This window comes from Mustela nivalis, assembly GCF_964662115.1.
Source record: "Mustela nivalis genome assembly, chromosome: 20".
NCBI lineage: Eukaryota > Metazoa > Chordata > Mammalia > Carnivora > Mustelidae > Mustela > Mustela nivalis.
In genome coordinates, this window is record NC_139039.1 from 33713325 (window position 1) to 33723241 (window position 9917).

At 40.5% G+C, this 9917-nt stretch overlaps 1 pseudogene across 1 annotated transcript; it reads right to left on the reverse strand.

Moving 5' to 3' along the window:
• Positions 1–2225: 2225 nt before the first annotated feature.
• Positions 2226–5109, reverse strand: LOC309855506 (small ribosomal subunit protein uS2B pseudogene; annotated as a pseudogene). Its single transcript has 2 exons — positions 5093–5109; positions 2226–2930 (listed from the first exon to the last, which is right to left on the reverse strand). The product of its transcript is annotated as a small ribosomal subunit protein uS2B pseudogene (transcript).
• Between the last annotated feature and the right edge of the window lie 4808 nt (positions 5110–9917).

A 9917-nucleotide genomic window follows, 5' to 3' on the forward strand; every position in this document is an offset into this window, starting at 1 on the left:
GGACAGTGCTTCACCAGAAGCAATGTTAGAGGAAGCCCTTCCTTCAAAGCGGAAGGAAATGATACCAGATAGGAACGTGGATTTACATAAAGGGATAAAGAGCACCAACTATGGGAACAGCACGGGTCCAAAAGGGTTTTTATTTCTTGACCTATAAATCTCTTTAAAAGATAATGGACTGCTTACAGCCAGAAGAATAACAATGTGACGAGATAAACAGCACACAAAGCAGTAAAATGTGTAACAATAGGGCAAAGCTGGGAAAGAAGAAATGGAAGTATTTTAAGATTCTTGCTGTGTACACAAAGTAATAGAATAGTATTTGAAGTAGGCCGTAATAAAGATGTACAATATAAACCTTAAAGCACCCACGAAAATGACATTATATAGTGTTACAGGAAGTGAGCCAACAAAGGGAAAATAATGGAATTATAAGGAATCCTTCATTCATACAAAAAAGAAGGAAAAGAGGGAAAAGAAAGGAATCGAGAAAGATGGGACAAGTGGAAACTAAATAGCAAGGTGGTTGATTAAACCCAAAAGTCCCACCCCCAAATGTCAGAAAAAGAGTAACAGAACCTCCCTAGATCAGATATTCAATTTTGACAAGAGCCAAGTAAAAAACTAATCGCTGCTTTTCCAGAGGAGTGTACCTGGCAACTGCGTCAGCGACGGTGCAAGTTCTAAACTCAAAGGAGCTGCTTCTCTTTGCCAGAGGCTACAATCAGGAAAATCATTAATCTCGAAGATTTATAGCTCTAAGGAATCATGAAAGTTGTGATGTCCCGAAGGTAGAGAACTTCAGCTGGCTGAATAGCTTCCAAGCCTGTTGGTTTGGAACCTGTTAACGGGAATAATTTCCCTGCCACCCAGCAGAAATGACCATATGGAGTGCCCCAGCGGGATACAAACCCTACAGGACTCAGAGTCTGGTCAGTTTTAAAGCTTTCCTTTTGGTGGTGGAAGGCTGAAAACAAACAAACCAGCAAACAAACAAGAAACAGTATTTCCCTGACTTCCAGAGGGACTGAAGGTTGCAGATCCAGCCACACAGTCCCAAAAAACTCGATTCATAGAGCAAGCAGGGGAGCTTTTTTGGAGTTTATCAATCATGTCCGTGAGCAAAGGTGTGATATCTCCAAAGTCAGTGTTACCATGACTGAGGCTTCTGATCTGCCAACCAGCAGGACAGCTGTCAGTGTATGTTAAGACTTTAAAAGCCCAGTACAGCCACCGGCATTGTGCTCTGATACTCTCACAGGCGGTAAATGACAAGGGAATGTCTCGCCAACACGTGTGTACATGCAACACTCTGATCAAAGGAATCCCCTCTGACACGTGTAGAACAGAGCAGCAAACCCACCGCCCATCAGGTGCAGATGTGGAAGCAACGACAGGACACTCACTAGCCCAGAAGCCCTCACCCACAGTCTCACTGCTTCCTTTCCCTGTTCTGAACCTTGCCCAGACTTTCTCCATTGACTCTGCGTGTCTCCTTCCCCCATGGAAACAGATGTGGCTGTGACCTGACTCCCTGTCATCAACAGAGCTCTAAAAATGTGGTTCCTTCCCACCGTGACCCAGCATACAACACATGGTTTTGTATTCCTTGGCCACTTAGTCTTTTAATTGGAGAATTTTATTAATTTTTAATATAATTACTGACACTGACATATTTGATTCATATCGACTCTACCACTCTGTTTTTAATTTAATCTGTCTGTTTTATGTTCCCTTTTCTTTCTTGCCTCTTTCCTGATAAAATATTTCATTATTCCATTTTGTTCTATTAAATTGTTAAACTTACTTTTACCACTCTTTTAGTAATAGCCATAATTACATGTAATTTTGACATATTACAATCCCCCCCCCCCAAAAAATCATAGCTTTTACCACTCTTCCTAATTATACTTGAACCTGAGGACATTTTAATTCAATTTACCCCCTCTCAACTTTGGTAAACTCGTTGTCATGGATTTTATTTTATTGTTACTTTTTTAGAAAGTGTTGACTTCTCATTCAGCCTTATTTCCATTTTGTTTGCCTTTGTGGAAGAGCAGTTAAGATCCCCCAGTGGTTGTTCCGACCCACCCCATCCGGGGGCCGGAGCAGCGGGAGCCGCAGACCCCAGCGCTCCAGGCCTCAGCAGGGAGCCGCACGACAGCACAGAGGGGCCCCGTGCGCTGTCAGACCAGGCTGCAGCTTCAGGTGGGACAGCGGTGAATTCAGGAGCTAGAGCAGTCCGTCCACTCTGAAATTCCTGGTTGGCTGTGACCAACCACAAGACAACAGCCTTGTGCTTCCTTTCCGATGTCTTCAGGATCTCTGCAGAAGTAGAAATCAGGCATGATTTCCCACGGGGGTTCGCGGGAAAACCGTGCCACGCATGCGCAGAACATCCTCTCTGGCATCACACCCAGAGTGAATGTCCTCGTTGTGGCAAAGCATGGCAACATCCACATGGTGCAGAGGAGGGTCTCCGCAGAGTGGTGGCAGGCAGAGGTTAAAGCACCTCTGTGACAGGCTGGTGGTCAGCCTTGGGATTGAGAACCCCCAGAAGTCCTGGCTCCCAGAAGGCCGCCTGGACCTGGTCAGGGAAGGTTCCAGGAGCAGGGCAGCCGGCAATAGGCGTGGTTCCAGGAGCACCAGCAACTTCAGCACAGCTCACCTGGCCAGGATTCCTGGGTGGCGGGACATTGACATTGGCCAGGTTTTCAAGGGCAACAATGGCACGAGGTGCCAGCAGAAGCTTGCAGCTTCTTTTCAGATTTATGATGTAGATGCCACCCCTTTTCCTTTTGTAGATGTACTGTTCCATTGGGAGGTCAAGGTCCGTGCCACCTGAGTACGTTCCTACTGTAAAGAATTTGAGGACATCCACCTGCTTCACTTGCAGGACATCCAGGGCTCCGGATAGTATGAAAGTTTCCCTTTAAGTTACAGCAGCAGTGCACGACCACACTTTCATGGACCCTCCCTGGGTAGTTCAGACAGGTGTCAAGCATTTTAACACTGATTTGTTACTTAAATCAACAAGACACCACCACTATTGTTTTGTTTTCAGTCAATATTCACTTATACTTTCCTGTATATTTTTAAGATGTATATTTTGTAATATTTTATGTATTTATGAAAGGAGAGAACAAGCAGAGGGAGCTGCAAAAGGAGAGGGAGAAGCTGCCTCTCTGCTAGGCAGGAAGACTGACAGAGGGCTCCATCCCAGGACCCTGGATGGCAGGGTCACTTAACCAAATGAGACACTTAACCAAATGAGCCAAGGCAGACACTTAACCAAATGAACCCCCTGGGCATCCTAGGATGTATTTCATTTTTACTGCATTACTATTTCCCCTGCAAGGATACATTTTCTTCCACCTGAATGCCATTCAGTGTTTCTTTTAATGATCTCAGTAAAAATCCTCTGAAAAACGTGCATTCACTTTGTTTTTGAAGGATCTTTTGCTGATTAATGGGCTCTGGACTGGTAGTTATCTTTCTGCATCCTATATAATTCTGTTAGCTTACAATTCCTGTCATTCCTCTTGAGAAGCCAGCTGTAGGTCTTGTTTCTTTGAGGGAAAAGTTTCTTTCCTTCAGATTGCTTAACCATTTTCACCATCTTTGCTCCTCTGTAGTTTCTTTTTTATTATTATTATTAGGATTTGGGGTATGCTCTGCATTTATCTTGCCTGTGTGGCAGAACTTCCTTAATCTGCTGTTCAGTGTTCTGTAGAATTCTCTTAAAATATTGCTTCTGCCTTATTTTTAACGTCTCTCCTTTAGGGACTCCCATTGCATGTATATTAGACCTTTCCTGTCTCACAAATCTCCTACGACTGTACTATTTTTAATGTTCTTTTTTTCTCTCTGTACTTCATTATTAAAGTTTGTACTAACGTGTCAATTTCAGTAATCTTTCTCTCCCAACCTTCATTATTCAAAGACTTTATTTAAAACAGAACAACATTTTGATAAGTTATCTTCACTTCTAGGAGTCTGTTTCTTTCCCTTTAGAGATGGCAATTCTCCGCCAAAATCTCCATCTTTTCATCTGTTTCTAGGATCGTGATATACTATTCATAATTATTCTGAGGTCTTTGTCAGGCGGTAATGGTTTTTCAATTATGTGTGAACTTGCTTCTATTTCATTTATTTTATTTTTGGTCTTGACAGTGGTCTTGCAGTCTACCAGTTTTTATTAATAACTAATTATTCTGTAGTAAAAGATTGCAGAGGCTTGCTTACAGCCTGATTCATTCCTCCAGATAGTATTGACCTTTCTCCTGCTACGCGAGAACAATGGGGGCTTAACAGGAACTGTTGCCAGTCGTGGCTGCACTGTAGCCCCATTAATGCTTACCATACTTCTAGTATAACCTGGACTCAGCCAAGAGGTCAGGGCCCTCTCCGTGGCCCCCTTCCAGTTTCGGGTCCTAAACTGTAATCATTGTCTTACGAGTCTGTCGTTAGCCCTGTCATGCTTTTCACACAACTTTTAACTCTTCCGTCCCATATAGCCCAGGATTTGGCAAATATTTTCAGGGGACAATTAACCACATGCTTGGGGCTGCCAAATTCGATCATGACTCTGTTGATGCCTCTATCCTCCAGCAGCTTCCTCTGCGGCTCAGAGCTCCGATTCCACACTGCACCTGCCTCATCAACTCACCCCAGAGTAAAAGCCGATGCAAAAGTTATTTCACCTCTCAAGATTCTGGCTCCTGATTAAAACCTTCCATGTGCTTCCTCAGGCCTGGTCATAGGCAACTGCAAAGGCTTTCCCTGACAGACCTCAAAGAGGAAAGCTACCCTCCTCACACCAAATTCGGGGCACAACCCATGCATGGAAAGTCTCTGAAGGGAATTACTGTCAGGAACTCAGGCCCCTCTGCCTGGGTGTTCCCTCACATATTTAAATACCTACCCCAGAGCCTTCATGTTTAGATCTTTTAATCTTGGGCCTTGGGCCAAGATCCCCTTCAGGTATTTTTGCCAAGCTCTCCTTATGGGGGGAGGTGTGGGAAACCAAGACACTTTCTCCCACTATGACTCAGCACCCAGTACTTTCCTGCTCCTGTTGCTTTTCCCTTACCTCACCCCAACCGCCATGGTCCATAACCTTGGGAGCCTTTTGTTCAGGACTCCTTCAACTGCGGGATAACCCCCACACTGGCACTGATCCACCTGACTTTCAAAGGGTGCACCATTCCATGGAGGAAAATGGAATCAAGGAGTCAAAATGTTCGTTGGTTTTCGCCACTTACCCTCTCAGTAAGTGACTAAGGTTTAACTCTCTCATTTTTGGCTTGTTGCTTGAATCGGCTATTCAACACCCCATGGCTCAGCTTCTCTCCAGCTCAGCTGAACTCCTGACAGTTTTTCTTCAGCTCCCTTTCCCCAGCTCTTTTTTGTCTCTTGACTGCCATTAAACATTTTCCTTCTGTATTTTATCCATATTTTATAGTTATTTTCCGCAAAAGTGCTGTTCCATTGCTATCTAATCTATCTTACCCAGAAGTGTAATTTCCACCTACTGCCTCCCAATTAAACATGCTGAAAGTACCACAAAACACTTCTGATTACACTTCATTAACTGAAATTAGGTACATTGTTAAAACTAGCTTCAAGTGTATCTGGGAAATAGTCCTACGACTGAGAACTCTGTCATCGTAGGTTCTGTTTGTAAGGATAAGGCAACGATCAGCCACTTCCACACATCCCCATTTGTCCCTGGTTCCATGTTGCTTTTTCCATTGCTACTAACACTGGCCAAACTGATGATGTAAAGTATGTTGAGTTTCTATTCACAATGTTGAGTTTACAGAGCCTGAAGTTGGTGGCCTGGTCGGAGACTAGACAGTTGATGAATTACCAACACCTCGTGATTTGGGGTGGCTAAACACTAAGAACATGTTCCTGGTGAGGGCTAGGTACATGCCTTGCAAATTAAACATACACTGGGCTAAGTCAATGTATTTCTTCAATTTTATCAATACTGTATGGTTGAAAATTCCAATGGTTAAAGTGTCCCTGAAAATGGTATAATTTTAACTTTAACTGACTTTTTTCTTATTGTGTAGACTGCTCTTTAAAAAGATTTGAAAAATTAAGTTTGATGGTAGGCATCCTAATTTCGTGTTATTTTTGTATCACTGTAACTTAATCTTTATGTGCTTTGGTTGCTAAAAGGAGAAAAAAGAATTAATATTACATAAATCACTAATCTTTCTCAGTGTTTATGACCAAAATATAACAGAATTTGTAGGTTTTTCAATTGTATATTGTAATGTGACTTTTATTTCTGATGACACATATATCTAAATATATCTAACAGGTTCCACTAATGAGTTGATTTGATTAGAGCAATACCCTTTTCAATTGTAACTAATACTCTTAAAAGATATACTATAACTAACTTCCAAATTATGTGTCTCAGAGCCTCTGTCAAAAAGCCCATTCCCCTAAAATACATACAATACTTGCTGACACTCGGATGTCATATATAGGTGTTATCTGGATTACATGTATGTGCTCTACATAGATGTTACAATATCTACACCTCAGTAAATGATACAGGTTCTGAGCCTGTATATGAGAACAAAATGCATTATGTCAGTGCTGGGTAAAGGAACAGGAACAGAAAGTATACTGTTCATTTCGCTAGGGATAATTTAATTTAAAGAGTTATTAACCAGATACTGAAGAAGAGAAATGGCAATAAAGGAAACAGTAGGGTAGCACAGAAATAATAACTTCAAGAAGGAATTACCTGCAGCTATTGCTAGATCTGGAGAGAAGGGAGAAGAGATTGAAAACTTAGAAAACTGCAGGAGCTGAGACTCAGATCTCTGAGGTGGTCGCCCCATGGGCCGGTGCTGGTGCCTCCGAAGCTTAGAGAAGAGGCTCATGGACCTGGGTTTGAAACCTAAGAGGAGGGCAAAGCAGCCAGCGGGTGCTGATGTGCCTTAGGAAGCCTGCTGAAGAGGATTCTCAAAGTGTTGGATCAACTGTCAACTTGCTACTGGCAGGGAAGAGAGGAATTGCGGGGTGACCCTGACAGGACAAAAGGCAAACAGGAATAGATTGAGCCCTCCTTTTCCAGCCTACCACTATCTCTCTACCACCCCCTACTTGTGCAAGGGAAATGCGGCCTGCAGAACGCCAACCTCAGCGTCACAAAGCAGAGAGCAGGAGGCAGGAGTGGAAGCAGAAAAATGGCTTTAACAACTAGCACAAAGGTCTACATACGTTACCCCATGCAACACTGGATTATACACGTTTTCTTAAAATTCCACATTCACTCTGTAGGATTTTATTTTGATGGAGGATATTATTAGTATTAAACATAGACAAAATAAAATGAATTTGAAACCATGTCCCCTAAATTTCAAGTGGGTATCTAGTCTCGTTATGAAAAACTGAGCTAAGAAAAACAGAAAAGCTAAAGCAGGTTTAAATTACAAGAGCTAAGCAGCTGCCTTCGGCTCAGGTCATGATCCCGGCGTCCTGGGATCGAGTCCCACATCGGGCTCCTTGCTCCACGGGGAGCCTGCTTCTCCCTCTGACTCTGCCTGCCATTCTGTCTGCCTGTGCTCGCTCTCGTTCTCTCTCTCTGACTAAATAAATTAAAAAAAAAAAATCTTAAATTACAAGAGCTGTTTGTGAACATGTATATCCTATATTTTCTGAGACAGTCTTAATTTCAAAAATAAGGCTGACTGAAATTTTTTTCTTGTAAATATATAATTTTTGATGTATAATATATAACTATTTAAATATATATATTTATATATATATATATTTTTTTTCTTGTAACGCATATGTGCTCACAGATTAGGGCCTATGCTCTGTGTGTGTGCACACATACACCCAAGCATTTTTAATATATATCTAGAAAAGTGACAATCTTGAGATTTTGGATTGAAACAAAGTAGAGTATTCTAGCTTAATTTTTTTTTTTTTTTGGCCTCTGGCAATGATTCTTAAAAAGTGAACCACAATTTTTAATGGACAGAAGTAAGGATGACATTTGGCTGATGCAGGAATATATTTTGGTCAGATTCCATCTCATTCTGGAAGAAAAAAAGAATGTTCAAGCAAATAACATAAATGAACTAAAAACATAACTTCAGTTGTCATAGGCAACCTTTCCCTTCCAAGCAGAAGAAAGGATAAGGATAAGAAACATATGGAAAAAGAGGACACATGATCTGAAAGTATGCACAAGAGACATCTAAGAATAACATGAACACATAGACTATATGCAACTAATCAAGCAAATTACCAGCCAGAAAAGCTCAGTGTCCCTCACTGAATTCCCACTTACTTCTATGAGTAGTTTCTATAGACCCATTTACCTTCCAGCTGGCAATGAATAAGAAGAGTAAAGACTGTTGGGAACAAAGGATAAGAAGAGTATTTGGGTAATTCCAGTGAGGCAAAGCAGTGCTAATCACCCCTCTGCAGTTGCGTCTAGAAACTCGATCTTGTAAAATGAAAGAAACTTATTTTGTGGACTAAATCATGCAATCCATGCTAGCATTTATCATGGAAATCATATATCACACTCACACAAGCTTTTTTTTTTTTAGTCACCCTTTGCAGAATTCAAGCTGAAAATTGTGAATTGATTTTAAATCTGTATTTTTGTAAACTTCCCAATTTCCCTATTATTGGTTTCAATTATAAATATCCACTGATGTTCTATTTACAGTTACTTAACTTTCTTATGTAACTGCTTTAACTCAAGTTTTTACTTTGTTTTGATTTTTTTTTCTTTTGGCTTTGTTTTAATGTTAAAGACACAGAAAAGCCAAACTCAGAGGTTTTAAACACAAAAGCCAGTGGGACCATCTTAATGACATATAAACTCCTAAGTGCTTATCCTACCATTTAAAATGAAAAGCAGTTTGAGACTTAAGAGGGAGACTTTGGGAGGGTTAATGGGTAGTAAAGTAACAAAGGAAGCAATAGACAAATAGAAGGAGAGATGAAAATTCTCAGTTATGAAAAAATGTGATAATAAACAGCAACAAAACAAACAGAGCAAACAAAAACAAGGCATTTGACTCTGAGGGTTATTACCGCATTGCATTTTTCTTGAGTTCTGAGAGCTGAAAAAGCAAAGCATTTTTCTGTTCATGATTAACTTCAGACTCATAAAATTACATCCTGTATAATATATGTATTGAAATTTGAGGGTTTTATGGCCTAGTGCTGATCAATTTTTTGAATTTTTTGAATTAGGTAAAACATATATTTAAAAAATCGCTAGAAGGAGAACTCTAGAGGTTCACCCTTGTTGACTGTATTTTTGATATATTCTGTTCTTTGCCTACCTGTGAATAATTGTTAAGGAAAACATTTTAATTACAATCTTTTAGGCATTTCCTGCTATAGTTCTATTAACTTTTGCCTCATATTTGTATTGCTACATCCTTTTAGTTAACAGAATGTATCATTAGGTAATAAGCCCCTCTACTCTCCCAGTTTTGTAGTTTATTTTAAGCAGGCTTTAACCCATCATAATGCTTTATTTTGGTGTTTTCCTAATATGTCTCTTTTACATTCAACTTTTTAGTACGCTTACGTTTTAGTGTCTTCTTGTAAACAAGAACCCACGTCTGGAACTTTTAAAATCCAAACTCTATATCTTTTAACTTGTGAGTTTACTCCATATAGTTTTATTTTAAGTATGGATATCTTAGGAATTATCTCTTCTGTGGTGCCCAAGTGGAGTGTTTCTTGATCAGAGGGAGACCCCCAAATGTGAGGTGGCCATCAGGTAGGAGCCGGTATTCAAGTTGGTTTACTCTTCCATGCCAGTCTTGCATATTTAAATTATTACTCAGGGATGTAGACAGAATGATGTAAGTATAGCCACTGATGATAATATAAAACTATTCTGATGATCTTAC